Source organism: Panthera tigris, chromosome B1, assembly GCF_018350195.1.
Source record: "Panthera tigris isolate Pti1 chromosome B1, P.tigris_Pti1_mat1.1, whole genome shotgun sequence".
Taxonomy (NCBI): domain Eukaryota; kingdom Metazoa; phylum Chordata; class Mammalia; order Carnivora; family Felidae; genus Panthera; species Panthera tigris.
This window is the reverse complement of record NC_056663.1, coordinates 98,868,522-98,892,882: the sequence shown is the minus strand read 5'-3', so window position 1 is coordinate 98,892,882 and position 24,361 is coordinate 98,868,522. Positions and strand designations below refer to the sequence as shown.

The 24,361-nt window shown below is 36.7% G+C and overlaps 1 long non-coding RNA gene across 2 annotated transcripts in view; it reads left to right on the top strand.

Moving 5' to 3' along the window:
• Nucleotides 1-24,361, top strand: part of LOC122237682 — a 38,296-nt gene that overhangs the window by 13,154 nt on the left and 781 nt on the right. For both annotated transcript variants that reach the window (XR_006216281.1, XR_006216282.1), the window contains exons 2-3: nucleotides 11,203-11,272; nucleotides 21,510-21,658. This is a non-coding gene — a long non-coding RNA (uncharacterized LOC122237682). The remainder of the gene's footprint in view (nucleotides 1-11,202; nucleotides 11,273-21,509; nucleotides 21,659-24,361) is intronic.

The following is a 24,361-nucleotide window of genomic DNA, read 5'->3' as shown; positions in this document are numbered from 1 at the left end:
TTGCTCAAATACTTCCAATGTCCTTACTTAATACAGTTATCTTATAAGAGGATAGCCATTCTTTATAAATCCCACATATATTAGCATTTTTATTTAAAAACTTAGAAACTAATAAAGTGAATGAGATCCTATGTAGGTCAAGATAACTTACACATCAAAAGAATTGCAAAATTTTACAAATGTGTATCAGCAGAAATCTAGAAAATATAAATTAGAATGGGTTTGAAAGGTGTGAGAATAAGGAGGAAGAATATAACATTAAAAGTAGCCATGTTTATCAACATGGGAACATTTGCCACACATTCAGAATTCCATGTTAGTTCAACCATCTAGGAATGGCAATAATAGTTTGCTTAGTTGGTTAACCAAAACCTGGACACCATAGTGATCTTCATTAGAAAAAAGTGAGATACCAGAAATCTTGTGGTGTCTTTTAGAGCAAGGAATCCAAAGAATTAGAGTGATAGGAATGTTTACACAGATCAATGATGGTGAACTGCTCACCCAACTATTTCCCTTTGGAGGGACCAAAGGACAATTCACTTGACCACAGCAGTAAGAATATTGGTGGAGGGACATTCTTCTTTTTTCTTTATGTTTTGACATATTATTTTTTAAGTTTACTTATTTTGAGAGAAAGAGCACAGGGGAGGGGCAGGGAGTGAGTAAGAGAGAGGATCCCAAGAAGGCTCTTGGCTCTTGACTGTCAGCACAGAGCTCAGCCTGGGGTTTGATCCTGTAACTGGAAGATCAAGATCTGAGCGGTAATCAACAGTCTGACACTTAACCAACTGAGCCACGCAGGCACCCCATGGTGAAGGGGCATTCTTAAAAAACCTCTGGGACTATACTCAGCAAGCAGGAAGAGAAGTGAGAAATGTTGCCATGAAGATAGTTTGCTGATATTCATATGAAAGGCAAGATGCTGGAGGGACAGAAACCATGTGCTTGTGCTCAAATCCTGATGACACAGTAAGCGTGACAGGTGTAATGGGAAGCAGGGCTGGAGGCAGCGTGAGGAAGCTGGGCGAGCAGCAATATCCGGCCATCCTGAATTGATCATGGGGTTTGTGGAACTGAAATAGATGAGCATACTACTAAATTCTTAATTTATGTAGTCGGAAAATAGTTTCTTGTTTGGTGAATCACTGATTCACTTGATTGGATCACCGTAATGGACAGTCATGAATTCTCTCTCAATTTCAGGCATGAGAAACTTTTCTGTCCCATATCCCATGAAAGAAGTGGATGATGGATCTGCTAGAACAAGTACTAGAGACATTGCCAAGCACTTACTCTCCAAATCTTCCATTTCTCCCACAATGTTCTTGTGGCCATTTAAAAGGGTGACTGCGGTCTAGAGAAAAAAAAATACTCAAGATTTTGAAGAATTAATGAATGCTGTGTTTGAAATAAAAATATTTAGGGATCTAAAACATCACTGTGACCCGTGAATCAGAGGAGATTGTGGCAGTTTGGCGATAATTGGAGTTTTGGACAGAGTCTATGTTAGAGTGCATGCAGCATGTTTGTGGATTCATCCATGAGTTTTTCTCCTTATTTGGAAATTCGCAGAATTCCTTCTTTAACTAAATTGCCCCTTGAATTAACATCTATTATATTAGGAAGGACCAAATGGAAGTTCCTGGAACTAATTTCCCTCCACCATTAATTTACGTTTTAATAAAGTGGAAAACTGAAACCAGTACTACATCCCTGGAAGAATGACAGAATTGAAGGCCACCATGAAACACCTGAAAGATGTCTTTCATGGTAGGTTTTCATTTAACTCACCTGTTATGCTTAAATATGCCTTGAGAAATGACAGGGATTATCGTAAATACAATCAGTTGATGACTCTGTTATGGCCATGGTACCAGATGTGGTTTCTTGACTGGAGTAACCAACACATATCCTGATATGGGACAATTGATCCAAAGTCAATGTTGTTCAGGCAGAAAAATAAAGATCCATATAGGCTTTGGCAGACAATAGAAGTGGCGTTTTCATAGAGGGAGTGTTGGGATATCTCCTTCTGCATCACTCATTTTGGTGCTCCAGGAAATAGAAATCATTAATGGCAATTTGCTGTCATTTCTGCACTCCCTGATGTCTTGGAGCTCTTTGCTGCTAGATCTTTGCTCCCTGGGCCCCTCCTGTTGTTTTGTTATCTTCTAATTCCCTGTGTAAAATCTGCTGCTCTCTTATAAGTCATAGAATGGTATCTGTTTCCCTGACCGAACTTTAACTAATTTAACCCAGAGCTTTGCCCTCTGCAACTTTGCTCCGTCTCTGTAGTTAAGACCTTCATTTATGCAATAGTTCAAGTCAAATCTGGCAGCCGTTCTTGATGGCACCTGTCTTTCCCACAATTTCTCCCACATAACCTTCTTGTCCCCTGAATTCAGTGTTTTCCACCACAGGGCATTATTGCTGCCTATAGTGCTCTTCTCTTCAATATTCTCACACCTCACTCCCTTACCTAATTAGGTCTTGGCCCAACTCTCGTCTGCTCAGAGAAGACCTGCCTAATTACTATTATCTTTCCTCACTACTGTTGGCTTTACAACATATATTGATTTTTATTTCGACTCATGTATTATTTTACTCTCCACTCAACTGGAATAAAAACTCCAAGAAAGCAGACACTACACCTGTTCTAATTATTGATATATACACATCACCAAAAATCGGGTATGCAATTAGTAGGAATTCAATACAACATTAATACAAAAAAGGAATGAGTAAATACATCTCGCATATAAATTGTGTACTTATAAATCATTATTTTAAATTTAGTGTAAAATATATTCATAAAGCATTTAAACTTACATAAGTTATAATACAATAATAGCATTGAGGGGAGGGTATCATTTCATTCAATGAATATCCTTACAGATGTTGTCAAGCACACAGAAATGAACTTTTAGATAAAAATCAACTTATTAACACAGAAGACTATAGATTTTCCTGCTTGCTTAGGCTGGCTTTGTCTGCTCTGAGTATGTGAAACTTCACTGCATTTTTCAGGAAATATCTTACCTAGCCCACATCTCATTCCCTGCAGTGGTCATTTAACTTAATTTTTACAAAAACAATAAAAGTTTCTCTTCTAATGTTTGACCCAGATTGTGAATTGAGAAATATGTACTGTATAGAAATTTAGTCATAACAATATGAAAAATATATAACTTATATGCGTGATTTTCATATTCTATTTTTTTAAGTTTATTTATTTATTTTGAGTGAGACAGTTCAAATGAGTGGGGGGCGGTGGGCGAGGAGGAGGTGGGGAGCAGAGAGAAAGAGAGGGAGAGAGGAAAGCAGAATCCCAAGCAGACTCTGCATTGCCAGCATGGAACTCCATGTGGGTCTCAAACTCATGAACCGTGAGGTTGTGACCTGAACTGAACTCAGGAGTTTGATGCTTAACCAACTGAGCCACTCAGACATCCCTATTTTTTTTATGTTTATTTACTTTTGAGAGACAGAGAGACAGAGTATGAGTGACAGAGAGAGAGGGAGACACAGAATCTGAAGCGGGCTCCAGGCTCCGAGCTGTTAACACAGATCCCCACGCAGGGCTCGAACTCACAGACCGTGAGATCATGACCTGAGCCAAAGTTGTATGCTTAACCGACTGAGCCCAGATGTCCCTATTTTTTTTTTCTTTACTAAGGTTTAGTAAAGCGCATCACCAGTGGCTGACATAATATCTCTGTTTTAGTCAAAATTCTTCGCCTTCTATCTCTGTGCAAGTTCTGCTGCTCATCTTCTGGTGACGCACAATGTCCCCATTCTGGTGTGGTTTGCCCTGGATGTCACTTTCTTCTATCAGAACAGTGATTGCTCAGGCTACCTTACCGCATTTATTCTGCTGTCAGATTTTGAATAAAAAGGTACCAATTATATTTGTTAAAGAAACTTTATCTACCCAAAATGCTGTGGAAAATGCCTATTCCTAATTTCAGTTATCATGAAATGCTGTTTCTCTCAGACTTTTGATGTGCTAATATAATTGGTTCCTTTTACATTCTGGGTCACACTACAGGGACAGAGAAGTCTATTATATTCCATTTCGTGGAGAGGAAGTAACTTCCTGAGGGGCTCTGAGCGAAAATCAGATCTTCTGCTGAGCAGAAATAATAGAATTTAACCCTTTATGTTGAATACCATTAAACAATGTTCTTCTGGGTGCAGTAGACAAATCATTTTATCCTCGCTATCATTTTTCTTACATTCACAAGTCCTGACCATCGAAGTTACATGCTTCTTTACAGTAAGGCATTAAAGTAGGAGAGTTCTTTACAAAGAGATTAGATTATCAATTACCAGACAATTCTTTTTTCACATTTCTCAATCTTCTGACTTTCTGCTGCTCAAGGTATTCATAGCATTGCTTCAATCGTCACACATATCACCTTTAAATTCTCTGTCTCTGCTGAGCACAGAGCCCTGTACTTATCCCAGTTCCCTAGAACTAACCATGCATAAGCTTTCAAGCAGGTGCATGTGCACAATGCCCAGAATATACGATGGAGTTCAGGCAAAGGTATGGACTCAAGATATCAATTTGGGAACATCAGTGTGTTGGTGGTAACTGAAACTGGGAGACTGGTCAAGGAGTCTGTGCTTTGTGTTCAGTCATGAGGATACCAAACATATAAGCATGAGGGGAGCCTGAGCGGCTCAGTCAGTTACGAGTCCGACTCGGTTTAGGCTCAGATCATGATCTTGCAGTTAGTGGGTTCAGGCCCCACATTGCGCTCTATGCTGACAGCGGGGAGCCTGTTTGGTATTCTCTCTCTCCCTCTCCCTCTGCCCCTCCCCTGTTCTCACTCTCTCTCTCTCTCAAAATAAATAAATAATCTTAAAAATATTTTTTAAAAATGCAAGCATGAACAATGGAAGAAGTGTTCACAAGAGGCACAGAGATATGAAAATAACCAGGAAAGCATGTGATTATGAAAATCAAAGGGTTAAGGAGTTATAAGGATGATGTGTGTAATGCTGTTACATGATGTAGCAAGTTACAGTGTGATAAGGCCTGAAATTATCCTTGGAGCCTGGCAACTGGGAGAGTTCTGGGGACTTTAATGAGAATGATCTCAGTACAATGAAGTCGCAAGACATACTAGAGAGGGTTAATTAAGGAAGTGGAGACAAAGCATGAAAGTCACACATTCAAGCAATTTGAGTGGCTGATATCAGTTGGTCTAAATTATCTCAAAATAAAAGAATGGACATGTAGATGATGCTCTGAAATAGTCATTTCAGGGAACAGAAGAGGCTTTGAGCAGTCACCAGTGAAAGCTGGTCATCAGGACCCACACGGGTGCTTGTGTGACACAGCAACAAGTCAGCCTGGTCTTCATAAGTGTCCCTTAAAGTCAAATGGGAGCTGATTTTGCGATGCAGATTTACACTTGGGTTTTCTGGGTGACATTATTAGAAATATGCCTCAAATAAGTGCTACAATAAATACTAAGACAGGCAAGTAAGTAAGTAACTGCATTAAAATAAAGGCACGATAAAAAAGTTGCTGGTGGGAAAGAAGTTTATATGATCGACCAAATGCGATTACTAATTGGAACGATAGCAAATACTCACATAATATTTATAGTGTGCCAAGCACTCCTCACAGAATCCTCCAGAGGTAGCTACAGCTTTTATCCTCACATGACAGATGAAGAAACCAAAGCACAAAGAGGGGAAACAACTTGTCCGAGGTCCAATGGCTACTAAGTCGTAGAGCCAGCATTTGAGCCGAAGAGTACAAATCTTGTATTCTTAAATTCCAGCAGATGAATGCCTCTATAGGGAGTGTACTTAGTTGAAATCAGTTTGGGCTAGTTTAATCAGAAAAGGAAATTCTTAAGGGTGGACCAGAACATAAGGCTTAAAAGCTGGTTAAAAGAGAAAAGCAACTAGGGTCACCCTTCAAAGTTCTACAGGGGAGGTATGCAGCTATCTTTTCAGGGCCCACACTTCAGCATAAATATTCCACAGATAACATCTGTGACAACACAGATCTACACAAATAACTGCACAGCGAGAACCAGCACTGGGTAGTGGTTGTTATGCGTAGAAAACTCAGTCACTGGCTCCATTGAAATTGGACGCAGTTCACGCTGCCTTTACCAGAATGGACTCTTTGTGGTGCCAACTTTTCTCACCGCGTTTTACATCACTAATTTTTAATTTTACATGATGTGTTTGAATGGAACAGGCTAGGAAACTCTTTACACCAGAACCTGGGAAAGCAAGTATCTGGCTTTTATAACAATGGCCATAGGAACATGTCCAAGGGGCTTAGCAGCCAAAGGAAAGAAAAAATGAAACCAAAAGACAAGTGTCCGCTGCATGGGTTGTCCACGCTGGCTAGGATGAGGAATGGTGGTGCTGACAGAATGGAAATAAATGGGGAGCTCAAAGGACTGTTGGTGAGGCTACCGAGAAGTTGGAGTGGCACCAGGATTACGAGAGAACAGGGGTAAGGCTCTGTCAGCAGAATGAAGTGTTTTAGATTAGATGTGGAAGGTACAGCCAGGCCAGGTGATGGCCAGATCCCAGATTTTATTTGCCAAAGTAGATGAAGGTAAATTTTATCATATTAAATAGCATTGCACATTTTAATACTAGCTCAGTGACTGAGGGATGCTGATTTTAGGTGGGTAGGTAGGTACAACCCTAAGAGTGCTAAAGTTCCAAGGCAGAAGTCTCAGACAAGAATGAAGGCTTTACACAGCAATGGAATCACCTCTGTCTACAGCAGAGAAATTATAATCATCGGAGTTGTACGTGCACTTGACTGCCTTTATTTATCTTGTCATTCTGCCTCCCAGGTCATCTCAGCTCTTCAGGCAGTACATGACCCAGTCTCAAAGAAAAGTTGAAAGCTATTATATGGCTGTATTTTAGGAATTCCCACCACTCTTCATTCTTTATATTTTTCTCTCTTATTAATTAATTGATTCATGTACTCATCCTTCCAATAGATGGAAGGAAGAGGATAGAGAAAGAAAGAAAGAATGAAGAAAGAAAGAAAGAAAGAAAGAAAGAAAGAAAGAAAGAAAGAAGGAAAGAAGGAAGGGAGGAAGGAAGGAAGGAAGGAAGGAAGGAAGGAAGGAAGGAAGAAGGAAGGAAGAAAATATAATAGCATCTTTGATGAGTTAGCACTGTGCTAGCCAATAGGTATACCACCATGGACAAACAAATTGATATGCACTACATAAAGACAGATTATAGTACTATGAGAGGAGGCAAAAGAGAGAAGCAAAATTTAGGTTGAAAGTTCAGGAAGGACCTCCCTGAGAAGCTAACGTTTAGCCTAAAGCAGAAGAAGAGTAAATATTAAAACACTTCCAGGTAGAGAAAGCATCACATGCAAAGGCCCTTAATGGGAAAAAGAATGACTTGTTTGAGAAATTGAGAGAAGTTCAGTGTCTGAAGTATTTATGTATGTGTTTTTCCCAACTTGTTAATTATTTGTAAGTATCTTATGAACTGAGATCACATGTTACATGTAAGGAAGGACTTTAGAATACAGAATGCTGAATATATTACTCATATATAATTAATATGTAACAATGTTATATAACATTTAATAATGTGTATTAGAAAGTGTCAGTCCTACCATATATACATGTGTCTATGCATAAGTATTATGTTTGCGTGTAAATGAATGTATATATAAATTCCATGATCTGATTTGACGGGTCAGGCTTTTCCCCTCAACTGAAAAGATAGTAATAATTTTGATACTACTTTCATAAACCTTTTGGGAAACCTATAAGGTAGTATGGAGAAAGGAGATTTCTCAGTATATAAATTGATGATTAAATCCCCCAGAGAAGCATCCTTGTACCATCGTGTGTGTGTGTGTGTGTGTGTGTGTGTGTGTGTGTGTGTGTGTAAGGCAGGCAGATGTGAAAACATGATGTAAAAGCCCTAGGATAAGACAGGCAAAAAAATCAATAAAGAGAATGCCAGTATGAAGAAACGACAATTCAGTGTAGGTGGGGTGGCTTTCAAAACATTAAGAGAGGCACAGCCTGCATAATTGAGAGCTTGTGTGGAAAATCTCTTAATGCATTAAAGCTCAGTACTAATGTCTCTGAGCAGTAGAATTCTGGAGCCCCACTTCGGGCCTTAAAGACAACGCATCTTGGTTGTTTTGAAGAAACACCATTTACAACTTTTATTTGTTATTTTAAATATATATTTCAAGTTATTTTCTTCCAATTCTCTTTTCTATGAGATTTTAATCTTGCTTCCATACTTTCAGAAACTTCAATGCTTTTTTAAAGCAACAAAGATTCATGTCTTTTTTCCTTATCTCAAACAAAATAATCTTTTGGGCATTAATATTCCAAAGCATTTCATTTTTTAAATATTTTTAATGTTTATTGGAGAGAGAGAGAGAGAACATAAGCAGGGGTGGGACAGAGAGACAGGGAGACACAGAATCTGAAGCAGGCTCCAGGCTCTGAGTTGTCACCACAGAACCCAAAGCAGGACTCAAACCCACGAACTGTGAGATCATGACCTGATTCAAAGTCGGACACTTAACCAACCGAACTACCCAGGCCCCTCAAAGCATAGCATTGTAAAGTAAATGGATAAATAGATTTTTGGTGCATTGATCTTGATAAAGAAAATGATAAATTAGACATGTGGTGAAAGCTACCCACAGCTTTCTAGATAAAGAAACCATGGTAAAGAAAATGGAAGTACAGGCCCCAAATCACAGACCTACAAACTTATTTGAAACAAATTAAGTTGCAATCATTATGTTTCTATTTTGCAAAACTGTGTTCTAAGGTTTGAGGATTCAAAGGTCATAGATAAGATCCATGGCCTTGGAGAGCTCACAGACAATTGGAAAAGAAAAGATAAAGATAATTATAATGTAGTGGTGAGGCTTTATATTTTAAGGAACTGTGTGATTTCTAGAAGTTCGTGTATGGGGCATCCGACCTATTGTGACCCAGGCTATCAGAAGAAAATATTTTGGAAAGTAACATTTAAATTTAAAAGATGAATTGAGATCAACCCAATGAAGAAGAAAAAGCGAATTCAAGCAAGAAGAACAGGCATGTAAATATTTTGTCATTTAAAACAATTTAGCATGTTGGGGAAACATAAATAATTTGGAATAGAGGGAATATAGGAAAAAAGAGGTAGAGAATGGTAAGCAATAAAAATCAAAAGAGAGATCGAGGTTAGATCATTATTAGCATTGAATGTAATATTTAGGATTTAGTTGTTATGAGGAAGCAGCAAGAAGTTGTTGAGAAATTTCTAAAAGGAGATTGCCTTTTTACCTATTTGCTCTATAATTAATTCTCTGAATTGAAATTAAAAGAAATTGACAAACAAATAATTAATGTACTGGAAGTTGGGAAGACCACAAAGTTAGAAACGAAATAAGATTCAGTGGCAGACAACTATGCAAAAGATAATGAAGTTCTGTCTGAAAGAAGTTAGGACAATTGGTGAAGCTAAGATTCTAGTCACTGTGTGGGTTCTTTAATTACACCACATCACCCCCTCCATTATTGAAAGGGGGAGGGAAAGGTGAGGGATTGAATTCAATTTGGAAAGTTAAGAAACCCCAACCCCCACCACCAAAGCAGAAAAAAAAATCATTGCAATGCCTCTAATTTATTTTAAACTATTTCAGCACAGACAGTAATTGAAATGTGTATACTCATTAGTTAAGCTACATTCTAGGAACAATAATCTGATCTAATGAGGAATTCACACCGAGGAGGTGGTTAGCTAGAATTATTCTGAAACGCCATACTTCAGGGTCACGACTGCAAGAATTATTTCTGTCCTTAACATGACAGACTTTTTTAACCTGGTATAATGAATCTTGGAAACGGGAGATCTAATTAGTGGTATTTGTAGTTTTGTAATTAGCTTAATAGCTGTTAAAAAATGAGCTCTCAGAGGTCATATTGGAGATAGCCAACATGCGCACCAATTAAAACAGGTTCAGTTAAAACAGAATACATTTCACTTTTGCATGCATATGGATAACATTCTAGAAAATGCCTTGTAAGTATCATTAGGGATAGTGCTGTAATTTGAATTCTAAATGATCCTGTGTCCAGAAGGCTGCATGGTGTCGACTACCAGTATCATAGAATTTGTCTGTAAAATGGTGTCTTGTCATCTGTAAGTGACCTTCCATCAACATGGGTTTAGAGTACATAAAAAAACAAACAAACAGAAAACCCTTGAAACATAATCGAGCCTGTGGAAGAAATGTATGAATGATTTTATATCGCTTAATAAGATGAAGTAGAGCAATGTTGGAATTCGTGACAAATTTGGCTCTGCGATCTGATTTTGTTATTATCTGGTTTTGAGATGGTGGAGGAAGTGGCTAATCCTCACCCCCTTCTGACTAGTTTTGGCTACCTTTATCTGCTAAAACAAACAAGATTTATGCATGATTATGGTGTTCTTTTACCTATTTGCTCTATGATTAATTCTCTGAACTTCCTCAGCATTGGTTTTATCTTAGGAAACTGTGTTCTGCAAATACATTTACCAGACTCTCTTGCCAACTGTTTGTTGATAATTTGGCCCAGTAAAAAGCACTTGTGGGGAGGGCCGGGAGGATAACTGCTACACTAAAGCCCTGGGAACACGGCTATGAGGAGCCCCAGCAGCCTTAAAAGGCTCTGCAGTGGCTGTCTTCTAAAGGCAGAGCACGGTAGTGGGAGAGAACACCACTGAAATGGGCTTTCTGGAATCCTGGGTCATGACAAAGGCCTCTTAAAGTAGCTGATAACAGTAACAGACAAAATGGGTAAATTTACTATAATGGCTAGGAGAGGCAAATTGGCAATCAGAGTATTTTATCTGCGTGGATCTCCGACGGAGACTAAGTGATCTTGGTGCCGCTAGGAATGAAATAGATGGGCCGCCTACAAGTGTATTATTGGATCTATGTAACTGGGAAAACGCCGGATTTGATGAGCAAAAGTGTGCTTTAAATGGCTACAACGGAAAGACAAGGCCTATCAGTCTCTTTAATTTTGTACATTTTGAGGCAGTTTAAACCATTGATTTTGATATAATACAATGCTCATTTTACATAATTAAATTGGGGGCACCATTCTGTATTTTATGGAAGGATTTTACTGTTATTTATTTGTTCATTTCTCTTCTATCGCTCCCATCTAGAATGGATATTCTGTGAACGTGGAGAAAATTATGCTACCAGATTGACCGTTGAAACCAAGAACCTCCAATGGTGTGTAGCAAACTGATCCAATTAATTATTTAGTTTCTGGAGCTGTTTCAAACATTTATTATTTTGTGCTTTTATGAAAATTTGAATGAAAACAGTGAAAGCAGATCAGACATTTTATTAGCTACCAGTCGGCTTAACTCAGAAGTCACCCCAGAAACTGGATTTCAGTAAATGAATATAAGTTACATTCGTATTCAGTTATGACAAATCACCCTTTCCTTGGCAAACTTTGATAGTTCTCAGGCTGCTACAAATCTCTCCTTGTCACAATTTTGGAAATGATGTCCAGTCCATGATTCTGTCAACAAGCCATTTGTGTCATTTGTTTAAACGTAATAAAAACACACTTCCTATCTCTTAGACAAAAATAAGATATTTTATTGGATGTATATGCACATGTATACTTATGAAAATATGTAACATATAATTTGCATATTTTTGTCATATATGGCAGTTTGGTGGGAGTGTTATTATATGTGATGTGGTTTTTTAAGTACTGGGCACTTAAGATTATCACAGAAATCAATGCTACTTCTTAATGTTTTTTGGTTTGAAAGTCATGTTAATTTCATGATGCTAAAATATTCCTTTTCTTTATTAATTCATTAAAAATCAATGGTAAATCTTTCAAAACTCTATATGTTTTGAAACAAAATATTATAAAGTGCGTAGTAAATATCAGATTTAAATCCTACTAAAATTGCAACTATGAGGAAAGTGAGAGGACCTTTCTTTGTTATCTATTCCTCATCATGAGTATTTCTCATAAAAGATAAAATCTAGCAACAAGCTTGATAATGTAAGTAAAACTAATATTAGGTGCATCCAGATTAGTTTTAACAGAGAACAACACAAATATTTTAAATTATTTTATAAAAATAGCTTAAATCCTATCCAAATAAGTTAAACAAAAATCAAATGAATCTTTTGATTAGCTGTATGAGCGGAACTGTAAAGTGGTTTTATTTGATTCTGCCCTCATTTTTTCAGAGTAGGACAACCTTGTTAGATTCTTTTTACTGACCTTAGACTCTTTCCCTCTGAGACTCCTGTCTTGCATTTCAGCACTAAGTCGTTTGTTAGAATTTTTATGATTCCTCAAAAAGGACTCTGAGAACATTTCCCAGTAATGAATATTGGGTCAGCTTTGGCAACCTTGAAATAAATGTGGCAGAATTTTAAAGTACATTTGCCATTTTCCTGAGCCTTCCAAATGCTTAAAAATCTTTGGAACACAAAACATTGATTCAGTATAAAAAGTTCTTAATTTTGTTATTGACACATTTCATATGTATATTCCTTGTTAACTTCCTTTTTAACTTATATTTTAGTGTATCTGGTGATGCAGAGTAATTTTTGTTTTTGTAAAGATCACAGAGTTACTTAAAATAGTAATTTTCAGTGATTATAAGATACCATAAATCTGGTTTATATGCTTCTGTGAATATTATTTCTATAATATTTTTTAACATAGAAATCTGTTATGAGGTTTAACACACCTCTTAAATAGTTTTTACACAGGTTGTTTGATATTCGTCAGTCACATCTGTGACCCTTGTGAGTATGTTTCTTTCTAGTGGTTTTTGAAAAAAAAATATTATGTATCATTAATAGGTAAGTTCTTCTGCTAGTTTCTTATTCTCAAAGTAATACATATAAGTTTTGAAGAATTTGGAAAACATTCTGGAAAGTCTCCCACTGAGTTCTGCCTAGCTAGTTGCCAAGAGTAACTCTTGTGTTGTGAGACCAGTTTCCAAAGTGCACAGAAGCAGGAGTTTCCCTCACCACCAACAAGCAATTTTCAGACACCAGCAAGGTATCACCTCAATTCTGTCACTGTCTATCCACAGATAGCATCAGAGCCCACAGGTTAAAGATTCAGTCCTACAAGACTGCCTCTGGCCCTGCCCCTTCGGATGCCAATCATAAGTGCAGATTGTTGCCCGTGTTTCTGACAGATCAGCTTCAGTTTTCAGGTTCCAAAAACATTCTCCTTGGACTTCAGATGCAAGTCAAAGTCCAGGTTGCTCCCTGTACTTCCAACTTACTGGCTATAGATCATGGGTTTCCATTAACCTCACCTTGGGCTCACAGAATCCAGAAAAACATTTACTTACTAGATTACCAGTTTATCATGAAAGGGTATAACTCAGGAACAGCCAGATGAAAAAGATGCACAGAACAAAGTATGGGGAAAGGTCACAGAGTTTTTGTGTTGTCTCTAGGCACACCTCTCTCCCCAAATCTCCATGTGCTCACCACCAACCTGGAAGCTCTCCAAACCCAAGTCCTTTTGGAGAATTTTATGGAGGCTTCATTATAATAGGCATGGTTGATCAAATCATTGACTATTTGCCATGGATTCAACTTCCATCCCCTCTATTTTCACCAGAGGTTAGGGGGTGAGACCGAAAGTTCCAGCCTTCTAATCATGTGATTGTTTCTTCTGGCAACCAGCCCCCAGCCTTAGGTGCATTCCAAACGTTGCCTCATTAACATAACAGAAGACACCTTGGCTGCTCCTCTAAATCACCAAATAAATATTTCTTTTTCTTTCTTTCTGTTTTTAATGTTTATTTATTCATTTTGAGCGAGGAGGGAGGGAAGAGGCAGAGAGAGAGAACCCCAAGCAGGCTCTGTGCTGACCCTGATGCAGGGCTTGAACTCACGAACCATAAGACCATGAACCGAGCCAAAATCAAGAGTCACTTAACTGACTGAGCCACCTGGTGCCCCCAAATAAATATTTCTTTTAAATCACAATATTGCAGAACCAAGTCTCCATTACACCTATAAAATACTGAACATTAACGGTTAGTAGGCTCTGAAACACCGGAAGTATTCGCTTACTGGAATTTTCTGAATATGGATTAATTGTTCAAAGTTGTGAGTACCAGTTACTTAATACTGCAGTTACACAATGTGCTTCAGTATTACACAAAACAATGATACATGGTTGTCGGAAGAGAATTTCTTTCATAAAAATTAAATTGAATATTATGAAAATAACAAATGATGGAAATGTTTTTGAAAATAAATTGCTGATAAAATGGGTATGAGTGAGAGAGCCATAAAATATATCAGCAGGAAAATTATAAAAATTTCTAAGGATTCTCAACTCAAATTGTTATACACATGTCTATAAGTTCTTGCTACACATAAGAGAAGGAAAAACTTGAAATCATAAATATAAATTTGGCAACATCGAATCAGTTTTTAGTGGTTACTTTTGCAATATTTTGTTTGATTTTCTTTTTTCTTTACCCTGATAAACCTATCTGAATAAAAGCAGCCTTAGTCATAATGAGAACAGAAATGTTTCTTTAACGTCGTCCAAAAATTGTGTTGAAATACTAATCTTACTAAATGCTTATCAAAACAATTATACAGAATTCTTGACATATGAAATGAATTAATGTTGTAATAGCAATAATTATTTGGAGGGTGAAAACCAGTGTTACTGAATGGTTGCAAAATTATCTTATTTACATTGCATTTATTTTTCTATCTTGAGAAATTATAGTCCTATTAAGATGGCCAACTTCCATAACTTATATGCTGCTTGTGCTAATTATAGTTCATAAACGTATAGGGCTACAATTATGGCATTTTCCAAAAATACAGTTCCAAACGTGTAGAATCCGGCTGCTTCTGCCAAAGTATACTGGCCTTTCCATGTCATTTTGAAGTAAATTTTTAAAAAAATTCTATGGCCAGAGTTGCCTAGGTGTGTCAGTTGGTCGAGTGTCTGATTTTGGTTCAGGTCACGATCTTATAGTTTGTGAGTTCGAAACCCCTGTAAGGCTCTGTGCTGACAGCTCAGAGCCTGGGGCCTGCTTCGGATTCCGTGTCTCCCTCTCTCTCTGCCCCTCTTCCACTCATGCTTGGCCTCTCTGTCTCTCAAAAATAAATAAACTTTAAAAAAAAATTCTATGGTCAGCAATGTATGAGTGAGTCCTGAAATACAAACCATGCTATAAGACATAAACTCTACTAAGCTACCTTTGCACTGAGCCATTTATTTAACAAACATTTATTGCACTGAGCCATTTATTTGACAAACATTCATTGAGTCTAGTATGTCCATCAGGCTCTGCTCAAGGAACTGGTAACAAAAGAAATCAATAAGAGATGGTAAGTTGCTGCTCTCAAGAAGTCAGGGGTATATCAAGTAAAGGAACAGCGCTCTGTGACTGCATGTATAAAGAAGAGCGCTTCAATAACAGCGCAAAAGAGAAAGCAGAACAGGGCGAACAACGTGACAAAAATAGAGTTCAGCTCTCAATCTGTAGATTTATCATCTCTGATTTCCACATTGAAAAAAACATCCACAAGATATATTCCTGTATTATCACTAGTGGCTATACCATTCTCAATTACTCCTCTTCTCTTCTAGCTGCTTTTGTGTGCGTGTGTGATCTTTGTGATCATATCACCCTTGAAATCTTGCCCAAAGCCTAGTTTTGTTTTATTTTGTTTTTAACATATAGGAAATAACCAAATATCCGAGGCTTATTTTTTTTTCATTACATTCAATTGAAAATTTAAAAGCCATGGATTACACTTGAAAGTGAACCATATGCTTTATTTAGTCAGTGTCAAAGCAGGGTGTTCTCTACTAAAACTTATACTCTTTATTTAGGTTACTTTATACTCTTAAATATTTATTTCTTTATTTCAAAATATTTAAAATAGTTAAAATAGTTAAGTCCAGCCAGGCAAATACATTTTAACAGAGTGAGGGGCCACAAGTTCCTAAGTTATTGTGTTAAAATCACCTTTCCAAACTTTATCTATAGCATGGAATCATGGAAAAAATTACGAAAATTAGAATGTGTTAAGAGAATGGAAATCTCATAGTTCATAGTATTAACCACCAGAGTACAAGTTAGAATTACCTCTATATTTTGGAACTATAATTAAGTACTAAAATATTTCATTATTTTTAAAGTGATAATGTTCAATGTAAAACCCAATTATTGCACATGGAAGGTTTATGAGACGTAGGGATACATTGACCTGAATTTATTATTTAAATGGCTAAAAATGAAGACCAGAAGGAGACATTATGACACTTTGTAAGCATGGATTTTACCATTATTATTTTTTTGGCTTTTATCATTATTTTCTTAACAACATAAATTCACTTACTTAATGTTACTTAATTAGTAACATCATTATTAAAAATTATGCCATCATATAATGCCCTGTAAAATATTTTTTTATATCAGACATACTAATTGCTAAACCCAAGATGATGATTCCTAGCCCATTATGGAAACTCAAATTACTAAATATACTATCTTCTAATAATATCAGAAATAGCTTCAAAAAAAGCATATCAAACAAGGAGAGTTGGCATGGAAAATAAAACCTTATGTTAACCTGGCAGAAAGTGCATCCTTCGTAATTAGGGTCGTTTAGGGTCTACGTTTCTGACCCCTGTGGACTGAGGAGGAATGCTGAGAGAAAGTTACGAGACAAAGGCACTTCTTTCCTTTCCTGTATCAACATCCTCCCCATTCTTTCTCTGAAATACAAGGAAAGCTCAATCATGTCCAGAAATTACCTGGAAGGGAACGTAAGTCCTTAAATTCACTGTACAAAAAGGGTTGGTGTGAAGTTGGATGCACTGATGCACAAATGAGGAGATGATTAATACCACATCAACCGAGTCATCACAGAGAAAATGATGGAGGCCACATCGCACATCTTCAGTGCAGAATCCTTGCCTGGCTCTTCTGCTGCTGACTGAATTGGCTGTGTGGCCGAGCTGGGTTGTTTTTTTGTTTTTAATTTATGTGCTGTACTCCAAAAGCAGAGATTAAAAGATTCAGGTGGACATATCATGTTTATCTGATAAAATATCAGAATAGTGTTCTATATTTAGATAACTAGCCTAGTGCTTTCCTGTGAGAACTCTGGAGAACAATGGAAGTCTTATGGGAAAGAGCACAGAAAAATAATCATCCTCACATTGGAGAAAAGGGGCTTCCAGGCAGATATTTTGGAATGCAAAAATACTACAATATATGTAGCTTTTCTATCCTTTTAGCTATAATAAAATTGTAATGGTTAGAGAATGTTTTAATATGCCTGGGTTCGTTTTCTCATACCAGTATAATTTAATGTGATAATTTTGAGAAAATTATTTAGATTTCCTTTCTATTCTATTTTACAAACAATTTAATTGCTAATGAAATGCAACACATTACTTATGATATTACTTGAGGCTTTTACCTTATGAAGAAATATCTCTTTATTAGGAAATGCATTTTAATATTATGATATTGATATAATGAATCTGACTAATTCAAACTCTATTTTCATTTATAAAAGAGGAGTACAACTTATTATTGAGAAATTTTTGAACTTTGATTAAAGATATCTCTCAATTTCAGGAGATAATCAAATAATTTTAAATATAATGATTGAATTATTTTATTAATAAGATCTTTAATCTTATATCTCTCAGAAAAATAAGTGACAAAACTTATCATTTGGAGTAAAGTTATTTATTATATAAACAGCTATAGAAAGCAAGTATGGATCAAAATGTAGACTACCACAGTTACTATATTGAAGTTAAATATAGGTAAAAGTAGAAAATATGATGTTAAATAAAAGCTGTCTCAAAAGTCTATCTTCTATTCTCTTTGGTGGATATTTAAAAAGCTTTGTTTGGTGCATGATATTTTATGATATGGCAATCTGAGTGTCTGGGTGTGGTGTGGCTATATATTGTGAATGTGTACTTGGAAGGTTTAAAATTTTCATTATGTTGAGAGGGCTGTTGTTTTTTCCTTTGAATTTCTTGCATTCAATATTTTATTATTTATTCTTATGTTCTCTCCATTTCCCCAATGGAGAGTGGGGACTATATTCTGCTACCATGGAAAAATATGACAGACTTGATTTTCTGTTTCTTTCTCAGAGCTCCGGTTCCTTTTTCATTCTTTATTTTATTTTATTTTTTATGATCCTACCCTAATGATCGCTATTGCAACTGTGCTCATTTCCTTTCCTGAATTCATGTTCTCAACTCTTTCCAACCTCCCTTTACACCTGCCTAGACTTGTTTTTGTGACAGATTTGCCATTGCTTACTATACTTCAGAGGTTCTTAATATAAAAGACTGAGAAATATAGAAAATACTACTATGTGCATATTTAGATTATGCTACATTACTAACTAGAGATTTAATTCCTTTATGTGTATATATATATATATATATATATATATATATATATACACACACACACAGACACACACACACATACATACATACATGTTTTTGGAGAAACAATCATCACAGAAGCTCAGTGATATAAAAATCATTAAAAAATAATATAAACAAGAATCTAAAAAGATGAAGGATGATCTGAGGCATCAATAGGAAAATCTGCAAAAAAGTCTATGGTAAGAACAAAACCAAAAAAGCCAAGAAGTACTAGGGAATAGGGTAAACAGGTAAAGTTAAATGTATGAATTTGGCCATTGATGGTGCGTGGAAAATAAAATAGTTTATAGTATTTTCTTAAATAGATAAGGGCACCTAAGTGACTCAGTCAGTTGAATGCCAGACTCTTGATTTCGGCTCAAGTCATGATCTGAGGGTGGTGGGATTGAGCCCTGCCTAGGGCTCTGCACTGACAGTGCAGATCCTATTTGGAATTTTCTCTCTCTCCCCCTCTATCTCTCTCCCCCACTTGCTCTCTTTCTCTCTCTAAAATAATTTTTTTTAAAAATTAAAAAAATTATTAAACACCTTATACTAGTTTAATTCTTTATGTAATTTCTAAGCCTTTTATTTGACAATTAGTTTATGAATTAATAGCAATATTTGGCTTCACTATTGTCATTGTATTATATATTTTTTGTGCTTAATGCTTTATTTGTCTTTATCTTCTGCGATATGGATTGCTTCTTTTTAGGTGAAAGGGCAATGAATGTTTGTGTGTGTGTGTGTAAGTGTTCATGTGTGTACCTGCATGCACATATATATCCATACGGTTTCTTTTCTTTTATAACTATTTTTCCCTAGAGATAACCATATGTCACCTATATACCATATTCATTCCAATGAGCCAAAAAAGAGAAACAGGAAGGAGAAAAGCATGATCCCTTTCTTTAACATACCTCCCCTAAGTTTCACTCGCCTCTTTAACTATAACTCATTGTCCAAACCTTACTTATATTCTCACACAGATGCGAAGGGGACAGTGGGATGTAGCCTTTACCTTGGCATTCATGTACTAGCTGTGATTTTGAGGTGCAGTTGCTGAGGACAAAGGGAGAAGGGACTAGAAAATAATGAACAAGCAGTCTGCCTCAAATGGCTACCTGTGTGTTATAATGTGGAGGTTAGCTAATGTGCTTTTAATTTAATCATAAAGCTATCACAAGCATTCCTAAATTTACAATCATTCAATCACTGCAGTATAAAACAAAGCAACAATTTTTAACCCTCTGACAAAAGACACTATTTCTGCTTTCCTTTTTTTCATTATTAACCCTTGCAACTTTCCAATTTGTCTTTATGTAAGGTCACAAATCTATTTTTTTTTTAATTTCTACTTTCTCATGTTATTTTTACAACAGGATATACTTCCTTCAATTTGCAGACACCCACTGCCCTAGGTAGAAATAAATCTAAGCCAAAGGGGTCCATTGAAAATCAAACCTTGTGGATAACAATAGGAATAACTAAGCTCAACTAAGTAGTTGTGTTTCTCAAAAGTGTGTAGGTCGCTCTTGTCCTCGGTGGGTCCTATCCGAACAAGAGTGGTGTCTCTGAGTTTGATTGAGGGCCCCCTATTACAAGGTGTGAATAAAGTCGAAATTTAACATTATCCATCAGAACAAGTTGTCAACCAATACATTATTAAAAATTTTTTTTACATTTATTCATTTTTGAGAGACAGAAAGAGACAACACACAAGAGGGGGAAAGGCAGAGAGAGAGGGAGACACATAATCTGAAGCAGGCTCCAGGTTCTGAGCTGTCAGCACAGAGCCCGACGCGGGGCTCGAACTCATGGACCACGAGATCATGACCTGGGCTGAAGTCAGACGCTCAACCAACTGAGCCACCCAGGTGTCCCTCAACTAATACATTATTAAATAAAACCTTCACTTTCAAGCTCACATCCATGGTCTCTCCAGTTTCAGACATCTTTTCCTTGCCTGCCTTACACTTTAAATTATTTTTTTCCTATGGTATAAGAAAATGAAGGTTTATCAACATTGACTTTTAATTCTTATAACTATTAGTGACATAAAAAGTTATTTCTATATTTCTATATCTTTTCATCCCCACTGTGATGCCAATTATCTCATAGCATTATTTCTTTTCTGATTTCTCTCACAATGGTCTAAAGTGTTTCACTGAGCATTTTCCCAGAGGCTTTCATACCTGAACGTTTATATTTTGAGATGCTTGATAATATTTGAAATGATCATGACTCAACTCTTTTTTAGTGAAACTTTTATAAATATTATATGAGTTTCTTTAGGAATTGATTTTACCAAAGGAAAGAAGCTCTGACTCCAACTTGGTTTTAGTGTTCTATTGGCAATTATACTTAAAATATATTTAAAATATTCGTTATTATCTCTCCTACTCATTTTTGATCACTGAATTGTTTTCTTGAATGTTCCCACACCTTTCACAAGTCCACATCATGGTCGTCTACGTTAAACTCCATGTGAATGACCTACCCCGGAGTTGCATGGTGTACAATCTTCAGGCCCTCAGAGTGGGCCAAGTGCTAATCTGATCATAAAGGCTTCTTGACTTTTATCTTAGATTATTACTTATATTTAAGTTTTCTTGTTCTTTTTCAATCATAACTTTAATTTTTATGGTTAATTTTCTGTGTATATTCATTCTCTCATATTTTTCTTTTCTTTTCTTTTCTTTTCTTTTCTTTTTTAGATTCTGGAAATTATTTGTATGTCTATTTTATGTACTTTAATTTGATGTCTTCGGTGTAAATCTGCTTTTTACCCTTCCCAGTGAACATTTTATTTGGCAATGATTTCTCACTGAATTCCACACTTTTCATATCCACCGTGACCTTATTTAATGCGGTTAAAGTTTTCTTTGATATTACTCAGAATCAGAAACAAATGTGTTCTACATTTTCTTTTGTGAACTAAATTCTTCTCATGGAGGATTTTCCTCTGAGTCATTACAATTTTACTTCTCTTCCTTCTGTCTCATAATGCCTTCTCAGATACCAGCTGACATTTTCTATGAACTCCTGTTAGAACTTGATTTGTTGATGTTTGTTCATGCCATGAAGATGGCTGATGCATCTTATTTTAAAGTCCTTCCCTGGATCTTATTGCAAAAGAAGGAAATGATTCATGCCCAGTGTTGGAGGTGAGTAAGGGTGTGGATTTTCAAGTTCCTTTCCACAGCGGGTTCCTGGATGCTGATGGAAGCTCCTGGTTGACTTGAAACCAGAGGACAGAGCAACATGTAAAGCAGGTAGCACATTGGTGCCCACATGGTGGCATTTAGCAAATGCCAGTTTCCTTAGTAACGCTGCTCGCCTTTTCAAATGTATTCAATAGATTCAAAGACCTACTCAAAACTAGGTAAAAATAAATTTCCATAGGCCTAGGATCATGGTTCAGAGAACAATGAGACATAGGCCAGAGGTTATTCATGCTGTTCCCAGGAATATACCTTATAGGATTTATAGCTGTGACTAAAAAGCTGAAAGGCAAAAAAGCACAAAGTAAGTACTGGAGATTTTTCACTATGTGGCTTCCGATGTCAGTGTTAGTCAGGGGCAGTTAAGGTCACCAGCTTGGAGAATTACTTGTGCAGACTTCCAAGGCCAGGGTCCAAAGTACAAATCGTCAGTGCAAGCTGCTAAGGACTATTCTGGTATATTTTGGTCAAGCAAAATGACAGAGGGGGGGATGATTTTTAATTCTAACTTATCTGCATAAACGCCTGCACAAATCTGAAATACTTTATTTTTCACTGCAAAGATGCTAACCTGTTTCTCGTTTCCAAAGTGATTAATGGCTGGGGTTTTTTTTTGTTTTTTGTTTTTTTGTTTTTTTGTTTTTTTAATGAATAAAACATGATGGAAAACCAGGAACAAGTGTTCCTGCCAGATCCACTCCCTCTTCCATCTTTCTTTCCAGAGGTAAAGTATGCAGAAAATTTGTATCTTTCCCTTAACATCTGTATCCGTCATCCCAGGAACTGTATCTAGATAACAAAAACCATGGACTCCAGGAAAGCAGAGATTGCATTTGAAGATCTAGTGAGGAGGCAGCAAAAGCTTCCCCTGGGAGAAGAAGATGAGTAAACACATACTGAAGAGTTCAAAATCCATGGTACCTGCAGGAGAGAAAAGGATGTTGTCAAAACCTGAGTTAGTTCCTAACATCGTATTACATGGTACACCTTTCCTGGGAGCCTGAGATGACCAACACAGGGGAGGCTGACAGCCTCTGGGTTAGTTAGCCTCAGTTAAACACAGAGTTCTTCTACACAAGGACAGAAAAAAGGTGTTCTAAAGAGAGATGCAGAGGGGCGCCTGGGTGGCTCAGTCGGTTAAGTGTCCGACTTCGGCTCAGGTCATGATCTCGTGGTTCATGAGTTCGAGCCCCGTGTTGGGCTCTGTGCTGACAGCTCGGAGCCTGGAGCCTGCTTCCGATTCTGTGTCTCCCTCTCTCTCTGACCCTCCCCCCATTCATGCTCTGTCTCTCTCTGTCTCAAAAATAAATAAACGTTAATTTTTTTTTTTTTTAAAGAGAGATGCAGAGAATTCCTCTAACATACTTGTAGAGGAAGGTGCCTGGGTGGCTCAGTCAGTTGAATGTGCGACTTTGGCTCAGGTCATGATCTCACAGTTGGTGAGTCTTGGGTACAGTCTCAGCTCTGTGTCCAGCTCGGAGCCTGGAGCCTGCTTGGGATTCTGTGTCTCCCTCTCTTTCTGCTCCTCCTTTTCATGGAGGATTTGTGCACGGTCTCTCTCTCTCTCTCTCTCTCTCTCTCAAAAATAAATAAACATTTGAAAGAAAGTACTTGTGGAAGTAAAATTGTGCAGAATACTTACATACCTAGAAATCTATCAGTGTCAGCAAGGAGCATGTCAGTTTAATGATCAGTAAGCTGGTGTCATGTTAAACTTCAAACCAAAGGCAAATCATGGGGCAGAGTCAGGGAGGAATTTCAGAGATCTAGGGGGAGAGCCTGAAAACTGAATGAGGAAAAGTGTCAAATATATATTTGAGAATTCAGCTAAGAACCCAGTGAAATGGCTAAGGTAACCAGAGATAGGAAACCATTATAGGAGAAAACTTACATAATTCTGTTAATTAGCTCTCTCACTCAGAGCAAATTTTTATATTCTACTCATGCACGCGATAGTTTTGCCCTGGTGGCATCTTAGTAATGACACACAACTACTGACATTTATTACTTTGTCTTGACTTTTTTTTTTATGTGTGAGGGGATGACCAAAAGGGTAAGAAGAGTGACCGATTAAAATATTATGAAAATATTAAGAGAAATGAAGAAAATTCCTCTGAGCATCAAAATTACCTTTCTGGCAAAGTGTGTATGTGTGTAGAGCATGCAACTGGCTTTAAAGGACTCAACTTGCTTGAGTCACCTGATAGGCATAGATGTTTTGTAGTAGAACAAAAACCTAACTTGTACATTGGAGGCATGAGAATGATTCCTGAGTAAAAATAATAATATTCTTCCGATATGGTTAATGATAATACATACCATATTGCATGCATTCAGTATACTATGCTTTGTAACAGGCATTTAATAGGTATTCTCGTATCAGGTTTCTAATGATTCTTTTGATATAGTTATTGCTCCTATTTTAGCTATGTGGAAAATGAGGTTCATAGAGGAGATAACTACACTTATAGGTAATAGAGCTGGGGAGGCTGTTAAATAGGTGTTTCTGAATCTGAAGCCCAAGATTTCTCTACCACATTAAAGCAGCATATCTGGGAAGTCACCTAAGTGCTCCAAATCTAAGTTAAGCCATAAAGATTGTTTTGTTTTATTTTATTTTATTTGTTTTATTTTATTTTGTTTTAT